This window comes from Ahaetulla prasina, chromosome 7 (assembly GCF_028640845.1).
Source record: "Ahaetulla prasina isolate Xishuangbanna chromosome 7, ASM2864084v1, whole genome shotgun sequence".
Lineage (NCBI taxonomy): Eukaryota > Metazoa > Chordata > Lepidosauria > Squamata > Colubridae > Ahaetulla > Ahaetulla prasina.
Window position 1 is genome coordinate 95,038,587 of NC_080545.1, and position 22,864 is coordinate 95,061,450.

The window sequence follows — 22,864 nt, forward strand, 5'->3', positions numbered from 1 at the left end:
TAGAGATGATGGAGATGGAGATACCATAGTTCCACATGATATTACTGTTGTGGCCTGCCGGCAGTCGGATAGTAAAGAGGTTGGGGAGGAATGTGGGCCAGTCCTGGGGGCTGGGGAAAGCTTGGATGAGGGCTCTGAATTGGAGGCAGAGAGGGAGTTAGACAGCAGCGAGGCAGAGGAACAGCTGGAGCCCGTTCCCAGTGTGCACATCCGCAAAGCTGCCATAAGACAAGAACAACTCAGAAAGCAGGGTCGACTTGGGAGTAAAGCCACACCTTGGAGGTGATTGGCCCTTCCCATAGGAAACAAAAGAGGAGCGAACAGGGAGTGGGCTTTTGCAGGAAACAGTTCATTCAGTCAGTCATTTCAAGAGTGGAAAGTTCTGTTTATGACTCTAAGAGACTGTGCTACATTTTGCCTTACACTGCATTTGGAAACAAGTTACATGGCAGCTTGCCAAACGAGATAAGGTTTGTGTTGTGACTCTGGCTCCCGAGCATGTCCTCATGGAGGAAGATGGCTCTGAAAGTGATGGGGAGGAGCTGACAAGGCCTCCCTCTCCAGGACCCTCCTTTCTGGCAACGCCTCAGGTTCCAGCTGAAGGCCAGGAGGAAGGCATGTCAGAGCACCCAGTAATAGGGAGTTGTTCTGTCCCCTCCCAACCACAACCAAAAAGACATGCGAGCTGACTATCTTTGCCAGCAATTTACTCCGACGACAGATAACAGTTCTGGCAACGAACCTGCGATTGCCTGCCAAGTTCTCCTCAGACCAGCATAATTGCAGTTCAGGAATAAACAGAAGCCAAAGTCTGAATCACAAAATAGCACAGCCAAAGCTCCCAAAAGTCTGTTTTTGTCCGTTATGGAGCCCGAAGGCAGCTCCACCCACTTTTATATTCTGTGGGGTGTGGCTCCGTGACTCAGCACTCCTTGGGCCGGCCCCTTCCTTCCTTTTGCTGCACACACTTCACTCAGCATCACCGCTTTGCATCTAGCCACAATTGACTCTCCTCAGTTGGCTCTTGGAGCTCTGCCAGGGAGGAGGAGGAAGGGTTGGGGGAAAGAGGCCATGTCAGCTCCTCCTCCTCCACCTGGTCTGCCTCTGGGACCTGGAGTGGAGCCAGAGAGGAAGGTCCCGCAGAGGGAAGCCCTGTTGGCTCTTCCCCCTCACTCTCTGAATCACTCTCAGCCAGGAGGCCTGGCTCGGGGGCTGCAGCAGACACAACAGGAGTGATGAAAATCAATCTTGGATTGATCCCAGGCAGCGTTGGAAGGAGAGGCGTGCGCAGCAAAGGAAGAGGTGTGGAAGGGCCAGAGATTGCTGAGTCACTGAGCCATGCCCCACAGGGGATAAAACTGGGTGGGGTTGTTCTGCAGGCTCTGTGACGGACAAAAACTGCATATCGTGAGTTTCGGATGGGATATTTTTTGGAATTAAGGCTTGGACTTTGTGAATGACTTCTGAATACTCTTTGAACTCTTGGTTGCCCCAGCAACGGACTACAGATACACTGACTCCTGTTTCTAGAGGTGATAAGAAACTTGGCAGGCATTCAGAAAGTAGCTGCCAGCACTTTTATCTGCTAAAGGGATTCAGGTCGGCTTGTAAAAATAAATTACTGGTAGACGTCATTTGCTCGTGTGTCTTCGTATGTGAGGTGGGGGGACAGAACAGTTTGTGTTGATAAATATTCCTTTGAAAAACTGTTTGGACAGGCCTTGCTGACTGTGAATGAAAGTAATTCACAGTCGTGTAAATAAAAGAGGTTTTGCCAGGACCAAGACTCTGCTTCCTGCTTTTTAAGGGAGCCTAGGTCAGAACAGTTATCTAGTTTCATATTGAAATGTCTGGCAGAAAACAACAAAGGTCAGAGAGTACCAAAGATCTCACAGTTTACACTCTGAGTTACCAATATTCTCTAAAATGGAATGGAATGGAATGCTGGCTGGGGAATTCCGGGCGTTGAAGTCCAGATATTTTTAAAATGGTCAAGGCTGAGAAGCACTGATTTAGAGTATAATCCTGTCTTCTCAGCGGAATAATAATAATAATAATAATAATAATAATAATAATAATAATAATAATAATAATAATAATAATAATAATAATAATAAAAAAAAAATTGGAAGGGACCTTGGAGAACAACCTTGGACGTTGTAGAACAAATATGAAGTTGATCCTTAAAAGAAATCAAGAAAATCTTTCTTTTGAAGACGAACTCCATCACATCAACTCAAAAGAAGAGGAAAAAACATACTCCCACATCACATCTATGGGGTTTATTGATGTATAGGCCTTTGGGTGACCCATTATTTCCACTCTGGTTCCCTCCACGCATTGAGGTTAAACCAGGGGTGAAATCCAGCAGGTTCTGACAGGTTCTGGAGAACCAACAGCGGAAATTTTGAGTAGTTCAGAAAACCAGCAAATACCACCTCTGGCTGGCCCCAGAATGGGGTGGGGATGGAGATTTTGCAATATCCTTCCCCCAGGAGTGGGGAGGGAATTGAGATTTTGCAGTATCTTTCCTCTGGAGTGGGGCGGGAATGGGGATTTTGCAATATCCTTCCCCCAGGAGTGGGGACGGGATGGGGATTTTGCAGTATCCTTCCCCTGAAGTGGAGAGGGAATGGGGATTTTGCAATATCCTTCCCCCATGAGTGGGGAGGGAATGGGGATTTTGCAGTATCCTTCCCCCGAAGTGGGGAGGGAATGGAGATTCTGCAGTATCCTTCCCTTGCCACGCCCAACAAGCTACACCCATCAAGCCATACCATGCCCACCAAGCCATGCCCACAGAACCGGTAGTAACAAAAAAAAAAAGGCTTTCACCACTGGGTGAAACCCAAAGGTGCTTTTTCAACAGGCAACTGGGCTTTCTGTTTTGTTTTGTTTTCTTCGAAGACGTTTCACTTCTCATCCAAGATGCTTCTTCGTTTCTGAAGAAAAAGTACCTATGGGACAACCATGACCTGGATGGTTGAGAATCTCCATAAAAAATGAGGAGGTGAAATTTCTCACCAGTGGCCCTTTAGCCATGAATTCGGGAGAGAATCTGATCTCCCAAACCAGCACATTGATCTTTCTCTGAAAGACTTGCGAGAGGTGTTCATTTAATCCATCTCTAATCCATCTCTTAATTCATCCTGACGCTTTGAAATCTCTTTAAAAAAATGCCTCTCTCTCCGCAGCCATTTAATTGCAAATTATTTTACTATTCACTTCAATATAGATTTTAATTTATTATTGTTATGAGTCTGCCTCCAGGACCTGCCAGAGGAGGGGGAAAAAGGGCAGGTCACGAGCCGAATGAATAAATAAATAGGAAATAATAAAATAACGGAACTTGTTCTCTTTAACACACGATTAACTCCATACGGCTTTGCAACCAATGCTCCACAGGCCACCGGCGTTCAATTCAACGCTTTGCTAAAGTTCTTTTCCGTTGCTATGATTTCAGGATTGCTTCAGATCTCATTTGCAATGGGTTAGATCAGGGGTATCAATTTCATTGAGGGCCGCATCAGGATTGTGTTTGACCTGGGGGGGGCGTGGCCATAGTGGGCGTGGCCAGCAGTCACTCCTGTGAACAAATGCCATTTTTGCTACTAGTTTGTTTTGCTAGCACTCTGCCACAGAGGTGGGTTTCAGCAGGTTCTGACCAGTTCTGGAGAACCGGTAGCGGAAAAATTGAGTAGTTCGGAGAACCGGTAGTAAAAATTCTGATTGGCCCCGCCCCCATCTATTCTCTGCCTCCCAAGTCCCAGCTATTCGGGAGGAAATGGGGATTTTGCAGTAACCTTCCCATGAAGGGTCCTTGAGTGGCTCAGACTGCTAGACAGTCTGTTATTAACAGCAGCTGCTTGCAATTACTGCAGGTTCAAGTCCCACCAGGCCCAAGGTTGACTCAGCCTTCCATCCTTTATAAGGTAGGTAAAATGAGGACCCAGATTGTTGGGGGGCAATAAGTTGACTTTGTATATAATATACAAATGGATGAAGACTATTGCTTGACATAGTGTAAGCCGCCCTGAGTCTTTGGAGAAGGGCGGGATATAAATGCAAAAAAAAAAAAAAAGTAAGGTGGGAATGGAGATTTTACAGTATCCTTCCCCTGCCACACCAACTAAGCCACGCCCACCAAGCCACGCCACACTCACCAAGCCACGCCCACAGAACCGGTAGTAAAAAAAAATTGAAACCCACCACTGCTCTGCCAGCGAAAATGAAGCCCAGGAGGGCCGCACAAAGCCATCATGAGCTCCATTTTCACTGGCAGAGACACTGCGGGCTGGTCCTTGGCTGTTTCCAGGGTGGCTATGCAGGCCAGATCTAAGCACCCTGTGGGCCGGATCCGGGCCCCAGGCCTTTAGTTTGACTCTAATGGCTTTGAGTCAGTGGAGAGATTTCACATCCACTCCCTGGCAACCAGTGTTGACAAAATGCCTTGCATTATCTACCTTCCCTTAAACTAAAATGTGAAAAGAAGGACTGGGGAGACATGACAGCAGTGTTCCAATATCTCAGGGGTTGCCACAAAGAAGAGAGAGTCAAACTATTCTCCAAAGCACCTGAGGGCAGAACAAGAAGCAACTAATCAAGGAGAGAAGCAACTTAGAACTAAGGAGAAATTTCCTGACAGTTAGAACAATTAATAAGTGGAACGACTTGCCTGCAGAAGTTGTGAATGCTCCAACACTGGAAATTTTTAAGAAGATGTTGGATAGCCATCTGACTGAGATGGTGTAGGGTTTCCTGCCTGGGCAGGGGGTTGGACTAGAAGGCCTCCAAGGTCCCTTCCAACTCTGTTGTTATATTATATATTATTATATTATTAAACTTTCTGCGCCGACTCAGAAAGCTCAAACTGCCCAAGGAGCTGCTGATCCAGTTCTACAGAGGAATGATTGAGTCTGTCATCTGCACCTCTATGACTGTCTGGTTTGGTTCTGCAACCCAGCAAGACAGACATAGACTTCAATGAATGATTAGAACTGCAGAAAAAAACAATGGCTACCAACCTGCCTTCCATTGAGGACCTATATATGGGCACGAGTAAAAAGAGGGCTGGGAAAATACTTACAGACACCTCACATCCTGGACATAAACTATTTCAACTCCTACCCTCAAAACGACGCTATAGAGCACTGCACATCAGAACAACTAGACACAAGGACAGTTTTTTCCCGAAGGCCATCACTCTGCTAAACAAATAATTCCCTCAACACTGTCAAAGTATTTACTAAATCTGTACTACTATTAATCTTCTCATCAGTCCCATCACCCGTCTCCTTCCACTTATGACTGTAACTTTGCTGCTTGTATCTTTATGATTTATATTTATATTGATTGTTTCCTGATTGCTTATTTGTTCCCTATGACTACCATTAAGTATTGTACCTTAAAATTCTTGATGAAGTATCTTTTCTTTTATATACACCGAGAGCATATGCACCAAAGACAAATTCCTTGTGTGTCCAATCACACTTGGCCAATAAAAATTCTATTCTATTCTATTCTATTCTATTCTATTCTATTCTATTCTATTCTATTCTATTCTAAATGCAGGTGTAATTTAGGCAGGCTGTCCCAATTTAAGCAATTCAAAACCACTGCAAGGCGATAGCGCCTGAATAATTCATATCATCTTGGATTGAAAGAAAGCTTCTCTTATTCTGTTGTCATTTAAAAAAAAAAAACTTTGGTAGGTGGATTTCTGCGCTTGGATTCAATTCTAATAATTAATATTTGTCATCATCGGTTCTAGCATTCTGGGAAGGATGATTGCATTGAAGTTGCACCTAATACAGGTAAGTCCTTGACTTGCAACAGTTCGGTTAAAGTTCAAAGTTACAATGGCACGGAAAAAGAGACTTATTGTTGTGTCTGCGCCCCCCGAGCTGGACCCCCTGCCAGAAAGTGACTTGGAAAGTGAGGGGGAAGGGCCATCAGGACTTACCTCAGGAGCACCAGCTTCCCTGGCTCAGCTCCAGGAGCCAGAGGCAGGCCAGGTGGAGGAGATAACGAGGCCTCCATCCCCTGACTCTTTCCCCGCCTCAGGCCACACCTCCAGACCCAGCTGATGGCAATCAGGCCTGGCTGGACCCTAGGTTTCGTAGGCAGGAGAGGCGGGAACAACAGAAGCAGGGGTGGGGCAGGCCTGGAAGTGCTGAGTGATGGAGCCACACCCCACAGGATATAAAAGCAGCAAGGGCTGCTATACCTCTTCGTAGCAGGCAAATCAACTGCTTGACTAGAGCTGAAGTACTGTTTGTTGACTCATCGGCATCCAGGGAGATAACAGAGACACTTGGCACACGCTCGCTAGTTTGCTGCCAGAGCTGATAGTGCCGGCTAATTAAGTCATCGCTCAGACTGAGGCGAGGGGGACAGAACACTTATGACACTGCAAGCATCATAAGTCGATGCCAGTTGCTAAGCGTCTAAAAGTTTTTTTTAATAAGAATTTTTGCTTTGCTTTAATATAAACATTCCATCTTCTCTTAAAAAGTGTGTCATCTGGGTGCAAATTGATGTGTAATCACCATCAAGATTTACAACAGCATTCATTACACTGATATTAATTCGCTGATCTTACAATTGTAACATTGAACATAGTAAACCTATTCATTTTTCCCTCTTAACGTATCTTCTAATAAGAATAATATTAAGTATAATAATCATAATAACAATCCTCATATTGTTTACATCTCTATCTTAACATATTTTCTCCTCTTCTTTAATCTCCTTCTTTTATTTTCAGCTTTCATTTTTATTCTCAAACCATTCATAAAATAATTCCCATATCATATAATATTCAGTTCATTCTTTCTCCTTAATTGCAGGCGTTAATCTGTTCATTTCTGCACATTCTAGTATTTTTCCTAATCACATTCTCATCCATAGGGATCTCTTCACTTCTCCACTTTTGTGCAAATACAATTCCAGCTGCAGTTAATACATGGATAATTAAATATGTGTTCTCTTTACTATAAGTTTCAGGTAAAATCCCCAACAAAAATATTTTTGGTTTTAAATCAATGTGCTGCTTTATCATCTTTTCCAGTCATGTATATATTTTTGTCCAGTATTTTTTTTTTTTTTGCTTCTATACATGTCCACCACATATGATAATAGGACCCAGGTATCTGGTGGCACTTCCAAAATTTGGCTGACTTTGAACGTCTTTGCCAACCTTGCGGGTACAAAGTGCCATCCAGTGGTGGGATTCAAATAATCCCACCAGTTAACAACCAGTTAACAAATAACAACCAGTTCTCTGCCCTAATGACCAGCTAGGTAGGCGTGGCTCAGTGGTCATGTGACCGTATGGGCATGGCCAACTCAACGTCACTCACATTGATGGGCACTTTGCCTTAGCTGTTACAATGTAATAAGGGTTAACCAGAGGCAGTTTCTGTAAGCAGGGCAATAAAGATTAGGCTAGAAACAACACCAGAATGTTTCCTTCCTGCCTTCCTTACAGGATTAGCCCTGTAAAGTGGGAAAAACCAAAATAAGATTTCTTCCAACAACCGAGTTCTCCGAATAGGTGCGAACTGGCTGAATCCCACCACTGGTGCCATCTATAAAACATCTTATGCAGATTGTTTTAAGCGTCTGAATGTTGATCGTGTGATTATGGGGATGCTGCAACGATTGTAAGGGTATCCCAAAGGTGCTTTTTTCAGGAGGCAACTGGACTTCCTTGTTTTTTTTCTTTTGAAGTGAGTTTGCTTCTCATCCAAGAAGCTTCTTCAACTCTGACTGGATGGTGGGGAATGGAAGGATTTATATTCCTTGCAGGCAGCTGGTCATTTGCGTTCTTTCAGAGAGTCGTTGAGGCCACCTGGAGGTTTGTCTGTGTCCTTTTAGGTCACCTGAGTGGTGAAAATAGATATGGAGTCTTCTTGGCTGCAGGATGTTTTCTGCCCTGTGTCTCTTCACCGTTGAAGATAGGCTCAGGCTGATGGGGATGAGTCTGTGTTGTCTGCATCTCAAACAGAAGCACACATGGGTCCGGTAGTCCGCAATTTTTCTGGAAATCCTGTTCATATTCCCGCACCATTTGAAGGTTGCTCATCCCAAAAGTACATAGCTAAATGTCTATGGAGATTCTCAGTCATCCAGGTCGTGGTTCCTTTTTTGGGAGGAAGACAACTGGACTTCCTTGTTTTTTCTTTGAAGACATTTCGCTTCTGTTCCAAGAAGCTCCTTCAGCTCTGAAGAAGGTTGTAAGGGTGGAAAAAAATGGTCATAAGTCCCTTTTTTTCAGTGCCGTTGTCATTTCGAACGGTCCCTAAACGAATTGGTTGTAAGTTGAGGACTCCCTGCATCGGATCCCAGCCCTGTCCTTCATATTAGACAGCAAAGTAACTTGGCCCAATCCTATTAGTTGACCGACACTTTGAATTGTTGTCTATGTGCGCTAATTTATTTCTTATCCTGGTGACATTTATGCTACTCAATTATATTTTCGTTTACAGGATGCGACACTCCACAAACCAGTTAACGATACCCGAAAGCAATGCTATATATCTCCCTCACTTGCAAGCACTTCTTACTTCAATTAGAAAAGCTAAGCTTCAAGACCATCATTCTGTCACCCACCATATAATGAATTATTCCAGGGTTTGTTTGCTTTTATTTTATTTTTTGCTTTTTTTTTGGGAGAGTCTAACAATGCACATTTATTATTGATCCGGTGGTTCTTTCTTGACATTCAGAGGGCATCTTACTCAACCGCGGAACACTTTTTAGAAAACTTTGTTCTCCAAGTTATCAAGTGGGCTTTAGGAAGTGACGTAACCAATTGGCACACTTGGTTACAGGTAGTCCTCGATTTAGAACTGCAATGAATAGAACGGAATGGAATGGGGGGGAGGGGAGGGGAGGAGAAGAAAGAGTGGAGTGGAATGGAGTGGAATGGAATGGAATGGAGAATGGAATGGAATGGAGGGGAGGGGAGAGGAGAGGAGAGGAGGGGAGGGGAGAGGAGACGAGACGAGACGAGACGAGACGAGACGAGACGAAAGAATAGAGTGGAGTGGACAATAGAATAGAATGGAATGGAATGGAGAATGGAATGGAATGGAGGGGAGGGGAGAGCAGAGCAGAGCAGAGCAGAGGGGAGAGGAGGGGAGGGGAGGGGAGGGGAAGAGAGAAGAGGAGAGGAGAAGAAAGAATAGAGTGGAGTAGAGTAGAATGGAGAACGGAATGGAATGGAATGGAATGGAATGGAATGGAGGGAAGAGGGGAGGGGAGAGGGGAGAGGGGAGAGGAGAAGAGAGGAGAGGAGAGGAGAATGGAATGGAATGGAATGGAATGGAATGGAGGGAAGAGGGGAGGGGAGAGGGGAGAGGAGAAGAGAGGAGAGGAGAGGAGAGGAGAGGAGAGAGGAATGGAATGGAATAGAAACCTCATTCTTTTCTTGCATTGATGATGTTACCTAGTTGGGTAATGAAATGTCTGCAAGAAAACAATCAAGCACAGAGAGCACCAAGGACCCCATAATTCAGTTTTGAGCTACAAATATTCTATAGAAGGAATAGAGTAGAGTAGAGTAGAGTAGAATAGAAAAGAAAAGAAAAGAAAATATGGAATGGAATGGAATTATACAACACAACACAATACAATCCCTTATGTCACCAGGCTTGAACTTTTGGGCTTGGACAACCTGGAACTGCTCTGCCTACGGTCTGACCTAAGTACACAAAATTGTCTGCGACAACGTCTTACCTGTCAATGACTTCTTTAGCTTCAACCGCAATAATACACGGGCAAACTATAATCACAATTTAAGGATCACTGAATTCCTTGGAATTCCTGGAATTCAACCCTAACCCTAACCCTAATGCTAACCCAACCCTAACATAACCCTAACCCAACCCTAACGCTAACGCTAACACTAACCCCAACTTTGGGGGCACTAGAGACCAGTTCTGTGGAGGGAGACTTTTCTACAGACAGGACTGGGTGTGGTTTAGCGTGTTTCCTGCATCCCATGGTTGGGGCTTTGCTTGTTTGCGTGGCCCAGTTTCTGGTATGCCACGGACTGGTGCCAGTCCACGATCCGGGGGCTGGAGACCTCTGCACTAAAGGAGAATATTTATAGCTCACGTTTGAAATGAGAGGTCCTTAGTGCTCTCTGATTGTTCTCCTGCAGATGTCTCAGAGGTGGGTTTCTGGAGAACCGGTAGCAGGAATTTTGAGTAGGTCGGAGAACCGGTAAATACCACCTCTGACTGGCCCCGTCCCCATCTAGTCTCTGCCTCCTGAGTCCCAGCTGATTGGGTGGAAATGGGGATTTTGCAGTATCCTTCCCCTGCCATGCCCACCAAGCCACACCCACCAAGCCATGCCACACCCACCAAGCCACACCCACAATAGTAAAAAAATTTGAAACCCACCACTGAGACATCTCATTACCCAAACTGGGTACCGCCATCAGTGCTAAATGTCTATGGAAATTCTCAGTCATCCAGGTCATGGTTGTCACAAAGGTGTTTTTTCAGGAGGCATCTCAAGACTTAAAATGGACAGCTAACATCAAAAACGTCATCAAAAAAGCACAACAAAGAATGTTGTTTCTGTGCCAACTCAGAAAGCTCAAACTGTCCAAGGAGCTGCTGATCCAGTTCTATAGAGGAATTATTGAGTCTGTCATCTGCACCTCTATAAGTGTCTGGTTTGGTTCTGCAACCCAACAAGACAGACGCAGAATTCAGAGGATAATTAGAACTGCAGAAAAAAAACAATTGCTACCAACCTGCCTTCCATTGAGGACCTGTACACTGCACGAGTCAAAAAGAGGGCTGTGAAAATCTGTACAGACCCCTCACATCCTGGACATAAATTGTTTCAACTTCTACCCTCAAAAACGACATTATAGGGCCCTGCATAGCAGAATTAACCCCTTGGGGGAGGAGGGCTTGCGCAACCACAGACTTACCAAACAGACTGGCTTTGCACAATCGGCAAAGCCACGCAGGCACACTAAATCCACATTCAAGGTCAACACTAACCAAGCATGACACATTTTGCAAATGCAGCATTGGGATTTTTCACTGTGCTCTTGACCACTGAACTCAGTCCAGCTCTTCTGCAAAGCCACTCTACAAAGAGTGCAGAGAAGAGCAACTTTGATGATTAGGGAAGCTGAAGGCTAAAATGTGTGAAGAGTGGTTGCAGGAATCGGGTGTGTCTAGTTTAATGAAAAGAAGGACTAGGGAAGACATGATAGCAGTCTTCCAGTATCTCAGGGATTGCCACAAAGAAGAGGGAGTCAAACTATTCTCCAAAGCACCTGAGGATAGAACAAAAAGCAATGAGTGGAAAGCATCTATGGAGATCCTCAGTCCTCCAGGTCATGGCTGTCCCAAAGGCGCTTTCTTCTAAGAGGCAACTGGACTTTCTGGTTTTTCTTTGAAGATGTTTCACTTCTCATCCGAGGAACTACTTCAGCTCTGACTTCAGAGTTGACCTCCAGACCACTCAGAGCTGAAGAACCTTCTTGGATGAGAAGCGAAACGTCTTTAAAGAAAAACCAGAAAGTCCAGTTGTCTCTTGAAAAATAGCACCTTTGAGATAACCAAGGAGAGAAGCAACCTAGAACTAAGGAGAAATTTTCTGACCATTAGAACAATTAATCAGTGGAAGGACTTGCCTCCAGAAATTGGGGCAGCTCCAACACTTGAAGGTTTTGGATTCCCTCAACAGTGTCAAACTATTGACTAAATCTGCACTACTATTAATCCTCTTATTCTTCCCATCATCCATCTCCTTCCACTTATGACTGTGTGATTGTAACTTTGTTGCTTGTATCCTTATGATTTATATTGATATTGATTGTTTCCTAGTATGATTTGATTGCTTATTTGTACCCTATGACTATCATTAAGTGTTGTGAGTGTTGTACCTTGATGAAGGTATCTTTTCTTTTATGTACACTGAGAGCATATGCACCAAGACAAATTCCTTGTGTGTCCAATCACACTTGGCCAATAAAAAGTTCTATTCTATTCTATTCTATTCTATTCTATTCTATTCTATTCTATTCTATTCTATTCTATTCTATTCTTTTTAGATGAGATTGAACAACCATTTGTCAGAAATGGCATAGGGTCTCCTGGGGGGTTGGACTAGAAGACCTCCAAGGTCCCTACACCACTTCAGACAAATGGTTATCCAACATCTTCTTAAAAACTTCCAGTGTTGGAGCATTCACAACTTCTGGAGGCAAGTTGTTCCACTGATTAATTGTTCTCACTGTCAGGAAATTTCTCCTTAGTTCTAAGTTGCTTCTCTCCTTGATTAGTTTCCACCCATTGCTTCTTGTCCTGCCCTCAGGTGCTTTGGAGAATAGCTTGACTCCCTCTTCTTTGTGGCAGACCTCACTCTAACAGAAGTTAGAACTCTAACTTAATAGTTAACACTCTAACAGAACTCCGCCGCCTTCAGCATGACCTGATTATAACTCATAAAATCATCTGCTACAATGTCCTTCCTGTCAAAGACTACTTCAGCTTCAATCGCAACAACACACGAGCACACAATAGATTTAAGCTTAATGTGAACCGCTCCAATCTTGATTGCAGAAAATATGACTTCGGTAACAGAGTTGTTAATGCCTGGAATGCACTACCTGACTCTGTGGTCTCTTTCCAAAATCCCCAAAGCTTTAACCAAAGACTATCTCCTGTTGACCTCACCCAGTGGTGGGATTCAGCCAGTTCGCACCACTTCGGGAGAACCGGTTGTTAACTTTGTGAGCAGTTTGGCAAACTGGTTATTGGAAGAAATAATTAGGGCAGAGAACCGGTTGTTAAATTGCTTGAATCCCACCACTGACCTCACCCCATTCCATAGAGGTCCGTAAGGGCGTGCATGAGTGAACCAATGTCCCTACCGTTCCTGTCCTAATGTTCCCTTTGATTGTATCCAATTCGTATGGTTATTTCATGCTTATACTTACATATACTGTTGTGTTTGACAAATAAATAAATAAAATAAAATAAAATACATAAATAAAGCGGATAACAAGGAATAGGAGCAAAGCTTCACAGGGGGAAATATGTCTGTCTCTCCTCAAAACACACACCCACAACACCACGGCAGAGCACATCCTTTTAAAAAGAGACTGGCAAGCCACTCTGCTTTTAATGTCACGCACCACTGCACTGGGAAACATTGTGCGTCATCAAAATGAAGAAGCACACTACCCCGCCCCCCCAAAAAAGCAACAACAAAAAAAATTGGTTAGTTAGATTTTTAGATAAAATTGACAGCGTGTGTTCCTTGAAACTCACCCACGTGTCAGTCTTCTACCGATATTCATAATTTTATCTGCAATCTTGCTGGGTGAAGATATATTCTTTGCTCACGAGCTCGATAACCATCTCCATCGGCACCAGGGTTAGCGAGGCCTCCGTTGGGTTTAATCTCAGCTTGCCATCTGCACGCCAACACTCATGGCCTTACGATGAATTTGCCTCAGAAGCAAGGCCTTCAAGAGAAAGGAAACGTAAAAATGAGACGGATTGGAGCAAAACAGCCATGCTTTCACAGATTCTGTTGACCAAGAGAGGGATGAGGGGAGGGGCTGCTCGGCGATAACCTACCTGATAGAAAATCAGAAAATATATAGGTGATCCTCAGTGGCCCAGTGGTTAAAGACACAGGACTTGTCAACTGGAAAGCTGACAGCCCAGGTTCGAGGCCCGAGTGCCGCGCAATGGGTGAGCTCCCGTTCCTGAGCTCCTGCCCACCTAGAAGTTCGAAAGCATGCAAATGCGAGTAGATAAATAGGTACCACTTGGCATGTAGCCATGTTGGCCACATGACCACAGAAAATGTCTTCGGATAACGCTGGCTAAGAAACGGAGATGAGCAGCGTCCCCTAGAGTCGGCCTTGCCTCAGCTTTATGACCACAATTCAGTCCAAACATTCTGCTGCTAAGCAAGACAGTTGTTGAGTGAGTTTTGCCCCATTTTTACAAGCTTTCTTGCTGCCGTGGTTAAATATATTCCTGCAGTTGTTAAGTGAGCAACATGGTTCTTGACTTAAGACCTCAATTGAACCCGGAATTTATGTTGCTAAGTGAGAAATTTGTTGAGTTTTGCCCCATTTTACAACTTTTCTTGCCACATTTGTTAATGTGCAGTTTTTAAACTTTTGAAATGGTACAAAATCTCCTGCTTGAGTAGGGGGCTGGACTAGAAGACCTTTAAGGTCGCTTCCAACTCTGCTGTTCTACTCTATTCTGTTCTATTCTATTCTATTCCATTCCATTCCATTCCATTCCATTCTGTATTCTATTCCATTCTATTCTATTCTACTCCATTCTATTCTATTCTATTCTATACTATTCTATTCCATTCCATTCCATTCCATTCCACTCCTCTATTCTCTCCTCTCCTCTCCTCTCCTCTCCTCTCCTCTCCTCTCCTCTCCTCTCCCCTCCCCTCCCCTCCCCTCCTCTCTTCCCTCCATTCCATTCCATTCTCCATTCTACTCTACTCCATTCTATTCTTTCTTCTCCTCTCCTCTCTTCCCCTCCTCTCCCCTCCACTCTGCTCTGCTTTCCTCTCCCCTCGATTCCATTCCATTCCATTCTATTGTCCTCTCCACTCTATTCTTTCTTCTCCTCTCCTCTCCTCTCCTCTCCTCTCCCCTCCATTCCATTCCATTCTCCATTCCATTGCATTGTCCCTTCCACTCTATTCTTTCTTCTCCTCTCCTCTCCTCTCCTCTCCTCTCCTCTCCTCTCCTCTCCTCTCCTCTCCTCTCCTCTCCTCTCCCATTCTCTACTCTATTCCAACATTCTAGATCAGTGGTTCTCAACCTTTATAGTGCTGCGACCCCTTTAATACAATTCCCCACAATGTGGCGACCCCTTTAATACAATTCCCAACGATGTGGCGACCCAACCGTAAAATTATTTTCGTTTTGAATTTATCGCGCATGAAGCCATATTGGCTAGCGATCTGAACTGCTTGCGATTGCCTTGAGGACGGAGGCATTAAAGCGGAGACTCCTCCCCTATTATCGCGCCTGAAGCCAGGCTAGCGATTGGGAGTGATTGCAGCTGGCTTGAGAGGGAGACATCAGAGCAAAGATTTCTCTCTTTCTGAATTGATCACGCCTGAAGCTGAATTCGGCTAGCGATTTGAAGAGCTTGCAGCTGGCTTGTGAAGTCAACCATTGGAGCGCGATTCTTCAACTCACAAGTATACTTCCCATATTTCCGATGGTCTTAGGCGACCCCTGGCAAATCGTCATTCGACCCCCAATGGGGTCCCGACCCACAGGTTGAGAACCGCTGTTCTAGATAGAGCTATGACAACCTAAAGAAAATGAGCTGGCTCTCCTTTCAGGCCACATAAAACCCTTTTAACTCATCCAGTTTTTCAGTAGTTGGGCTAGTTTCAATTTCAAAATTAAGACGATCAGCATGATTAGCAAGTTGAGTAACATTTTTAATTGTAGTAATTCTATCTATTTGCTTCTTTTCTGATTAGTTTTTCCTACTCCCTAGTTAGGATTCTGCTCCTGCCTTGAACCTGAAATATTTTTTTTTCCCCTTCCTGGATGTAATTACGACTCTTCAGGGCCTATTCTTGACGTTCGATTTGTTTCGTAGGCAAAAGCTGTTTTGAAACAATAGATGCACAAAATCATTCATATGTTAAGATATTTTCCTCCAGTTTTAAAAGAAATACTGTGATGTGCTTGTCTATTTATTTTTTTTAAAAAAAAGTAACACCTGAAAATGTATATACAGATAATCCTTGACTTACAACAGTTCGTTTAGTGACTGTTCAAAGTTACAACAGCACTGAAAAATCAAATTATGACTATTTTTCACACTTATGACCAGGGGTGGGATTCAGCCAGTTCGGACCAGTTTGGGTAAACCGATAGTGGTGACCTGCAGGTTAGCCTGCCCGCCCACCAGGGCGCAATCTCGTCCTATATCGCTGTGTTTTTGACGCCACACATATGGGTGGACGGCGCATGCGAGCTAATTGCTGTGTTGTTTGACATCATACATATGTGTGGACGGCACGCGCGTGCAAATTACTGTGTTGTTTCAGGTCGTACATATGTGCAGATGGCGTGTGAGAGCGAATTTCCATGTTTTGTGACTCCACACGCATGTGCGTCCAATTTTCCGGTGCTGGGCATACCGGTAGTTACAGTATGGGAAGCCCACCTCTGCTTATGACCCTTGAAGCATCCCCTTGGTCATGGGATTTGGATGCTTGGCAACTGATTCATATTTATGACGGTTGCCGTGCCCCAGGGTCATGTGATCCCTTTTTGCGACCTTCCGATGAGCAAAGTCAAAGAGCCCTGGTGTAAGAGTCAAAGAGCCCTGGGATCAGGCTGTAAGACTGTAAAACAGGCTGTAAAACACGGGCCCTGGTGGCTCAGGCTATAAGATAGCCTGTTATTAAAACACAGCAGCCTGCAATTACTGCAGGCTCGAATCCCACCAGGCCCAAGGTTGACTCAGCCTTCCATCCTTTATAAGGTAGGTAAAATGAGGACCCAGATTGTTGGGGGCAATAAGTTGACTTTGTATATAATATACAAATGGATGAAGACTATTGCTTGAAATAGTGTAAGCCGCCCTGAGTCTTCGGAGAAGGGCGGGATATAAATGCAAATAAAAAAAAAAAAAAGAGGAAGCCAGATTCATTTAACAACCGAGTCACTCACTTAACAAATCCAGCGATTCACTTAACAACGCTGGCAAGAAAGATCGTAAAATGGCTCAAAATTCACTTAACGAACTTCTCGCTCAGCAACATAAAATCTGGGCTCTGTTGTGGTCTTAAGAAGTGTCTCGCTTAGCCATACAAAAATTGTGTGTGTGTGTGTTGGGGAGGGGCTCAATCGTAAGTCGTCAGTCGAGGACTCCTTGTAGGTAAATAGATGAAAATAACTGCAGATTATTTTAAGAGATAGAACCCATTTTCTGAACTGCCTCTTGGAGGTATTTTTTGGGAAGGGAGCTCCGGCGTTTAAACCAGTAGCTTTTAGTGGTGTTTAGAACTGGCTCTTGAAATGATTAATTGGAAGTCTACAAGTAGGTAAAACGCCAAACTATTAGCTTGTCTCCTGGACGTAGTAAGGCCTAAATGCAGTCTTATCGTCTCTTTCGGGTCCCGTGTTCAAGCATTCCAAAGTAATGGATTGAATGAATTTGGCTTTGTCAGTTTCACTGGAACTGAGGACTGAACCCCGAACTGGGGAGGGAGACATGAATGAGCATGTGGAAGACCAAAAAAAAAAAGGGAGTTTTGGAGTCTCTTTCTTAGTTAAATAATTATTCCTGCTTCCTCTCCACCCCACCCTGAAGGTTAAGGAGTACATGGAACCGTCTCAAAAGGTTAAGAAAATTGAAAAGGGGGGGAGGTGGAATTGCTGTATTAAAAAAGCTGCTTGTTAGCTGTGTAATTATGATAAATACAGGTTATTAAATAGTGTGTGAGAAGGGCCTACTTTATATTACCATCCTACTGTGCTATTGTAATAATTTGCAGAGTGGGCGGGAGGGGATGGAGGCAAAGTTCATGGAAAAATGGTGTGTTCCAGAGTTTTTTTTTTTTTAAAAAAATCAGAAATGGGACTAAGATTCCTACAGAGTTTTCCCTTGTCTCACTTTCCTCTTGGGGCACATTGCTCATAATTTATCGAGTTAGGTCCTTATCATATAAACACGCTGCTAGATGCTAAGAATGGAAAACAATGCCGTCCATCCTTAAACTGCGCGTAACTGACCGGGTGAATTCTTACACCCCCCACGAAGTAGGGATGGCCAGTAACTTGGTTGGGCTTAAAAGGGGATGAAGTAGACTTGTGATTCTTGAGGCTTTTGAGTTACCTCTGGGATAGTGGAAGAGTGCTGCAAATGTAGGTTGCGGTAGATAAGTGGATAGGAAAGATGAGAGATGAGAGATAGACAGACTGACTGGCTGGCTGACAGACAGACAGACAGACAGATATGGAGGAGGGAGGGAGGGAGGGAGGGAGGAAGGAAGGAAGGAAGGAAGGAAGGAAGGAAGGAAGGAAGGAAGGAAGGATAGAGAGATACGTTTAGATGAGAGAGGGGGGAGGGAAAGATATAAGACAGAGATAGATAGGTAGATAGATAGATAGATAGATAGATAGATAGATAGATAGATAGATAGATAGATAGATATGGATGAAGGAAGGGAGGGAGGAAGAATGGTAGGAAGGAAGAAAGAAAGAAACGATAGAGAGATACGTTTAGATGAGAGAGGGAGGGAAAGATATAAGACGATAGATAGATAGATAGATAGATAGATAGATAGATAGATAGATAGATAGATAGATAGATAGATAGATAGATAGATAGATATGGATGAAGGAAGGGAGGGAGGAAGAATGGTAGGAAGGAAGAAAGAAAGAAACGATAGAGAGATACGTTTAGATGAGAGAGAGAGGGAGGGAAAGATATAAGACGATAGATAGATAGATAGATAGATAGATAGATAGATAGATAGATAGATAGATAGATAGATAGATAGAAAGAAAGAAAGAAAGATAGATAGGGAGATAGGGAGAGAGAGAAAGAGACAGAGACAGGCGGGCAGGCAGGCAGGCAGAAGATGATAGACAGGATGAATTGATGGACAGATGGATAGCTAGACACAAAGAGAGAAAGAGAAAGGAATATAGGTAAGTAGGTAGGTAGGTAGATAGAAAGATAGACAGATAGAGAGAGAGAGAGAAAGAGAAAGAGAAAGAGAAAGAGAAAGAGAAAGAGAAAGAGAAAGAGAAAGGCCAAAGTGGTCCCAGTGTTAATACAGAAGCACTCAGGGGCCATGACTCCTAAGATGGCAGAGTGGCTCCAACAAATCCCAACAGCAATGACAGAGCCCTCCGTCCAGAACAGCGCAGTGCTAGGAAGAGCTAAGTGGTGACGCGGTGGCTCAGTGGCTAAGACGCTGAGCTTGTCGATCAAAAAGTCGGCGGTTCAGCAGTTCAAATCCCTAATGCTCCATAACGGGGTGAGTTCCCGTTACTTGTCCCAGCTTCTGCCAACCTAGCAGTTCGAAAGCAGGTATATAAATGCAAGTAGAAAAATAGGAACCACCTTTGGTGGGAAGGGAACAGCGTTCCATGCGCCTTTGGTGTTGAGTCATGTTGGCCACATGACCACGGAGATGTCTTCGGACAGCGCTGGCTCTTCGGCTTTGAAACGGAGATGATAACCGCCCCCTAGAGTCGGGAACGATTACCACATATGTACGAGGGGAAACGTTACCTTTTTAGGAAGAGCTAAGATCCTGCACAGAACCTTCCAACTCTCACTGAACGAAGCTCCCTGTTTCTGTTTCTGTTTCTGTTCTTGTTTTTTGTTTTGTTTTACCAGAAGCAAAGTGGATCCAGACAAGGAAGCACCAACCAAACAATTCCCCATCCACCACCTTGGTTCGCTCTCCCCAACCAGCCAACCGGTTTGCATCCCCCTACCAAACGCAGTTTCCGCACTCTGTATCCTGTTTGGGCGCATTTCCACCCCCCCCAATCGAAATGGTTGGCAATCTTCCCCTGTCTGTGACCTCCTCCTCCTCCTGATAGTCTTGCCTAAGTCACCACAGTTGTAATTATCCTCTAAAGCACCAGCGTACTTTGACCCAGTACATAATCATTAGGGGAAAAGAGATTGACAGGCCCTGCATTGTCAGTTGCTGGGTTCCCTCCCCCTCCCACCCTCCCACCGTTCCCTCCCTGATGCAAACCTCCCCATCCTGGGACAGTTGGGCTCCAGGTACAAAAGGCTTGTTCCCAAATGATTGACGGGTAAACAGTCGCCTCTTTCAATCCCAATCGCTTACAGGTTGAACCGCCATGTGATTCGCACCGCATTCTCTACCCAGCACTCCCCGACAATGCAAAAGGAAACAGATCTCTAAGTCAATACAGAGTTTATCCGTAGTTGGGGTTACTGTCAGCTTGATATATGAACCGACTTTGGGAAGTTGGGAGATTGCTAATGGGTGTAATTTCCCCCCACACACACCCCTCTCCATCGTCTCTCTTTGAAACGGAGCTCAATTTTCTTCTTCAGGGCTGATGCAGCCTCTCCCTCTCTCCATTTTTCCTCTGAGTTTGGGGTTCCAGATTTCCCGAAGTTCCGATCCTGTCTTATGTTGTTAGTTGCGAAGTCGTGTCCGACCCATCGCGACCCCATGGACAACGTTCCTCCAGGCCTTCCTGTCCTCTACCATCCTCTGGAATCTATTTAAGCTCACACCGACTGCTTCAGTGACTCCATCCAGCCACCTCATTCTCTGTCATCCCGTTCTTCTTTTGCCCTCAATCTTTCCCAGCATTAGGCTCTTCTCCAGGGAGTCTTTCCTTCTCATTAGGTGGCCAAAGGATTTCAGTTTCATCTTCAGGATCTGGCCTTCTAAAGAGCAGTCAGGGTTGATCTCCTCTAGGACTGACCAGTTGGATGGCCTTGCAGTCCAAGGGACTCGCAGGAGTCTTCTCCAGCACCAGAGTTCAAAGGCCTCCATTCTTTGGCGCTCAGCCTTCCTTATGGTCCAACTTTCACAGCCATACATTGCAACTGGGAAAACCATAGCCTTGACTATACGCACTTTTGTTGGCAGGGTGATGTCTCTGCTTTTTAGTACACTGTCTAGATTTGCCATAGCTTTCCTCCCCAGGAGCAAGCGTCTTTTAATTTCTTGGCTGCAGTCCCCATCTGTGGTGATCTTGGAGCCCAGGAAAATAAAATCTGTCACTACCTCCATTTCTTCCCCACCTATTTTTTTTTAATTTGAATTTATATCCCGCCCTTCTCCGAAGACTCAGGGCGGCTTACATTGTGTTAAGCAATAGTCTTCATCCATTTGTATATTATATATAAAGTCAACTTTTATTGCCCCGAACAATCTGGGTCCTCATTTTACCTACCTTATAAAGGATGGAAGGCTGAGTCAACCTTTGTCCTGGTGGGACTAGAACTTGCAGTAATTGCAAGCAGCTGTGTTAATAACAGACTGCATTAGTCTGTTGAGCCACCAGAGGCCCGATTTGGATCTATTTTCCAGGAATTGAGAGGGCCAGATGCCATGATCTTAGTTTTCTTAACATTGAGTTTCAAGCCAACTTTTGCACTCTCCTCCTTCACCCACATCAAGAGGCTCTTTAGTTCCTCTTCGCTTTCTGCCATTAGAGTGGTATCATTTGCATATCTGAGGTTGTTGATATTTCTCCCTGCAATCTTAATTGCAATTAATGAAAAGTAGGACTAGAGAATGACATGATAGCTGTCTTCCTGTCTAAGCTGTCTAAGGAGTTGCCACAAAGAAGAGGGGGGGTCAACCTATTCTCCAATTTGGACTCATAAAGGAAGCCTGGGTGGTAATTGCGAAGTCCTCTCTCTATTGATGTTTTTTTTTTTTAATTTGAATTTATATCCCGCCCTTCTCCGAAGACTCAGGGCGGCTTACATTGTGTTAAGCAATAGTCTTCATCCATTTGTATATTATATACAAAGTCAACTTTTATTGCCCCGAACAATCTGGGTCCTCATTTTACCTACCTTATAAAGGATGGAAGGCTGAGTCAACCTTTGTCCTGGTGGGACTAGAACTTGCAGTAATTGCAAGCAGCTGTGTTAATAACAGACTGCATTAGTCTGTTGAGCCACCAGAGGCCCGATTTGGATCTATTTTCCAGGAATTGAGAGGGCCAGATGCCATGATCTTAGTTTTCTTAACATTGAGTTTCAAGCCAACTTTTGCACTCTCCTCCTTCACCCACATCAAGAGGCTCTTTAGTTCCTCTTCGCTTTCTGCCATTAGAGTGGTATCATTTGCATATCTGAGGTTGTTGATATTTCTCCCTGCAATCTTAATTGCAATTAATGAAAAGTAGGACTAGAGAATGACATGATAGCTGTCTTCCTGTCTAAGCTGTCTAAGGAGTTGCCACAAAGAAGAGGGGGGGTCAACCTATTCTCCAATTTGGACTCATAAAGGAAGCCTGGGTGGTAATTGCGAAGTCCTCTCTCTATTGATGTTTTTTTTTTTTAATTTGCATTTATATCCCGCCCTTCTCCGAAGACTCAGGGTGGCTTACACTATGTTAGCAATAGCCTTCATCCTATTTGTATATTTATATACAAAGTCAACTTATTGCCCCCACAACAATCTGGGTCCTCATTTTACCTACCTTATAAAGGATGGAAGGCTGAGTCAACCTTGGGCCTGGTGGGACTAGAACCTGCAGTAATTGCAAGCAGCTGCTGTTAATAACAGACTGTCTTACCAGTCTGAGCCACAGAGGCCCTGTTGTTCCTTCCCTGACCAATGGATGGACAATAAGAGACATTGTTGCATTGTGATGTCCTTTGATGCCAATTGAGAAGGTCCAACCGGAATAACAGAATGATCAAATAACAGAGTTGGAAAGGACCCTGGAGGTCTTCTAGTCCGACCCTCTGCTTAGGCAGGAAACCCTACACTACTTCAGACAAATGGTTATCCAACATCTTCTTAAAAACTTCCAGTGTTGGAGCATTCACAATTTCTGCAGGCAAGTCGTTCCACGTTCCAAGCCTCCAGTGATCCATCCTTTAAAACGATTGCTTTGCAAGGAATTCATCTTGACCAAGCTTCTCTTTTAGCATTGGATTAAAATAGGGTGGTCTACGGGAACCAATTTTTCCCCTGACATGATATAGTTTTTTAGACACAGAAAGTTTTATGGGGTTGTGTTTTTTTTTTACCCTGCACTGTTATTAATATAGCCCACCAGTAATATATGATTTCCTGCACCCTCTCTCCATTTCTCCAACTTATTATTTCAACT

General features: G+C 44.2%; 2 long non-coding RNA genes across 2 annotated transcripts in view; one reads left to right on the forward strand and one right to left on the reverse strand.

Moving 5' to 3' along the window:
• The window catches only part of LOC131202516 (uncharacterized), a 46,546-nt gene extending 37,985 nt beyond the window's left edge, over positions 1-8,561 (forward strand). Inside the window, exon 3 of the long non-coding RNA XR_009156169.1 lies at positions 8,490-8,561. This is a non-coding gene — a long non-coding RNA (uncharacterized LOC131202516). The remainder of the gene's footprint in view (positions 1-8,489) is intronic.
• The window catches only part of LOC131202515 (uncharacterized), a 74,799-nt gene that overhangs the window by 26,591 nt on the left and 25,344 nt on the right, over positions 1-22,864 (reverse strand). The window contains exon 2 of the long non-coding RNA XR_009156168.1: positions 13,311-13,507. This is a non-coding gene — a long non-coding RNA (uncharacterized LOC131202515). The remainder of the gene's footprint in view (positions 1-13,310; positions 13,508-22,864) is intronic.